This window comes from Egretta garzetta, unplaced genomic scaffold (assembly GCF_000687185.1).
Source record: "Egretta garzetta isolate BGI_Z169 unplaced genomic scaffold, ASM68718v1 scaffold69, whole genome shotgun sequence".
In the NCBI taxonomy this organism is placed as follows: domain Eukaryota; kingdom Metazoa; phylum Chordata; class Aves; order Pelecaniformes; family Ardeidae; genus Egretta; species Egretta garzetta.
The window spans coordinates 3269494-3272370 of record NW_009260790.1 but is presented as its reverse complement, the minus strand read 5'-3'; positions in this window follow the sequence as shown (position 1 = coordinate 3272370).

The window sequence follows — 2877 nt, the reverse complement described above, 5'->3', positions numbered from 1 at the left end:
GGCGGCCACACCTCGTCGGCAAACACAGCGCGGGGGCACCCGGCCATCCCTCCTCTGGCTCCCGAAACAGGGGGGGGTTTACCCCTGAGCTCACCTGGAGAGCCCTGGGAAGAGATTTGCTTCTTGCTCTGCTGCTAAAGGGGGAGTAAAGGGGGGGAATAACAACCAGGAGCAGCTGCAAATTCGGGGAGGGGTCAGCGATGCACCCCTTGCAAAGAGGGGAGCCACGATGCCAGGTTTGCACAGCCAAAACGCTGCTTGAAGTCCTGGCTCCAAGATGAGGTCATGCCTCACCTTGCACCTTTCAAGGGAACCACAGCATCCCTGCTGGCGAGGTTTGGGGGAAAGTTGGGGAGAAAGGTGCTCAGGACACAGTGACACCTAGCACATGTCCTGCCAGGGGAGGATGCACCTCTGACACCAGGAGCAGAGCTGGAAACCTCGAGCCCACGCATCTCGTGGCACCGAAAACCCCTCTACAGAGCAGCTGACCACTTTGCAGGGTCCTCGCCTTGAGATTTTGCCCCAATTTGTGCTGCTTTTCTCCCTAGCAGCACACCCCCTCCCCCCACCCCAAAAGCGAATGGATGCTGGTCCCCAAGAGCATCTCCACAAGCTCCTTGTGCAGCCACAGCCCTTTCACAACCCAACCCCAAGTGGACTTTTAGATGTCCCCCTGCTCTCCTGGTCCCCGCTGGATGCTCAGGGCTTCCCGAGCAGCGTCCGTCCTCCCTCCCTCCATCATCTTCCATCCATCAATCTTTCATCCCATCCATCCACATGTGCGGGATAGAGCACAGAAGAGGAAGGTCCCCTCAGGGAGGTTACTGGCCAGGTCTGGTGCTGGCTGGTCGATGGGATGGGGCTGGCAAGTTCAATCCAGGCCCTTGGAGACAGGGAAAGGAGAAATCAGGAGGAGACAAAAGGAAGGAAGGAGGGATGAGGGAAGGAAAAGGGCGTTTGGGTCACGTAGGACAAGATTTAACTCGTGAGGATCTTCCAGAGCAGCCTTCAAGGCTTGAGGTTGGGGTGGGAGACGTCATGGCCGGCTGCAAGCCCAGACCCAGCAAGGGGTTAAGGGGAGATGGTGTCGATTCTCCTGCCCTTTCCACCAAGCCAACGTAAACTCATTGTGCGAGCCAACCGGAGGGAAACACGTCGTGCTGCCCGCCGCACAGCCAGAGCAAACGCGTTTTACCGGGCGGTCTGGTCCTACCCCGACAGGGCAGCATCTGCCGGAGGACGAGACGGGCTCAATAGGAGGTGGGACGTGGAAGATGGGGATTCAGGCTCTGCCGTTGCCAGTAACCCCTGGGGGGGAATCGCTCTCGTGCCTCAAACCCTTGAGATGGGTGAGAAAATAAAGTCCTTGTAGACCCAGGCACCCTCCCAGCAGCCCTGTCCACCTCAAACTGGTTTCGGTTTGGGTTCATGGGGGTCAGCGGCAGGGAGGAAGGCGGCAGCGTGGTCAGCATTTGCTTCGCCACGTGCTGACGACACTGGCTGAGGCAACAGCGGTCAAACCCTTCCGGCAAGGCGGGTTTCTCCCCCACCCTGGGCCGATGGCTTCAACCTCTCCTGCACCCAATTTTGCAAGACCTCGCCGTACGCCCAAGCCACCTTGCCCCACTGGAGAAAGCGCCCAGCAGCTTCGGGGAGCATCCCCGCTTGGGCAACCACTGGTGATATAAACAAACCCAGGTTGTTTCAATCCAAACCTCACATTTTCCCCGAATTCTGGTTAAACAGAGCGCTCCTACCTCCCTTAGGCTGCCCCTGGCAGCCTGGCATCCCTGTTCTGGTGTGTTAAGCCAGGATTAGAGAGCCTCCAGCCTCCCAGGCTGGCAGCGTTAAACCCAAGTACCCTTAAATTAAGAAGCACAGGGGGAAAAAAAAAAAAAGAGGTGAAGTTTAACCCCCGAGCGCTGCCGATCGGGAGCAAAAGACGGGCAAAGAGGGTGCAAGGGGCTGTGCACAGTGGTGGGGGCCACGGTGGCAAGGGCCGCGGTTCCGGAGGGAAACACGTCGTGCTGCCCGCCGCACAGCCAGAGCAAACGCGTTTTACCGGGCGGTCTGGTCCTACCCCGACGGGGCAGCATCTGCCGGAGGACGAGACGGGCTCAATAGGAGGTGGGACGTGGAAGATGGGGATTCAGGCTCTGCCGTTGCCAGTAACCCCTGGGGGGGAATCGCTCTCGTGCCTCAAACCCTTGAGATGGGTGAGAAAATAAAGTCCTTGTAGACCCAGGCACCCTCCCAGCAGCCCTGTCCACCTCAAACTGGTTTCGGTTTGGGTTCATGGGGGTCAGCGGCAGGGAGGAAGGCGGCAGCGTGGTCAGCATTTGCTTCGCCACGTGCTGACGACACCGGCTGAGGCAACAGCGGTCAAACCCTTCCGGCAAGGCGGGTTTCTCCCCCACCCTGGGCCGATGGCTTCAACCTCTCCTGCACCCAATTTTGCAAGACCTCGCCGTACGCCCAAGCCACCTTGCCCCACTGGAGAAAGCGCCCAGCAGCTTCGGGGAGCATCCCCGCTTGGGCAACCACTGGTGATATAAACAAACCCAGGTTGTTTCAATCCAAACCTCACATTTTCCCCGAATTCTGGTTAAACAGAGCGCTCCTACCTCCCTTAGGCTGCCCCTGGCAGCCTGGCATCCCTGTTCTGGTGTGTTAAGCCAGGATTAGAGAGCCTCCAGCCTCCCAGGCTGGCAGCGTTAAACCCAAGTACCCTTAAATTAAGAAGCACAGGGGGAAAAAAAAAAAAAGAGGTGAAGTTTAACCCCCGAGCGCTGCCGATCGGGAGCAAAAGACGGGCAAAGAGGGTGCAAGGGGCTGTGCACAGTGGTGGGGGCCACGGTGGGAAGGGCCCCGGCC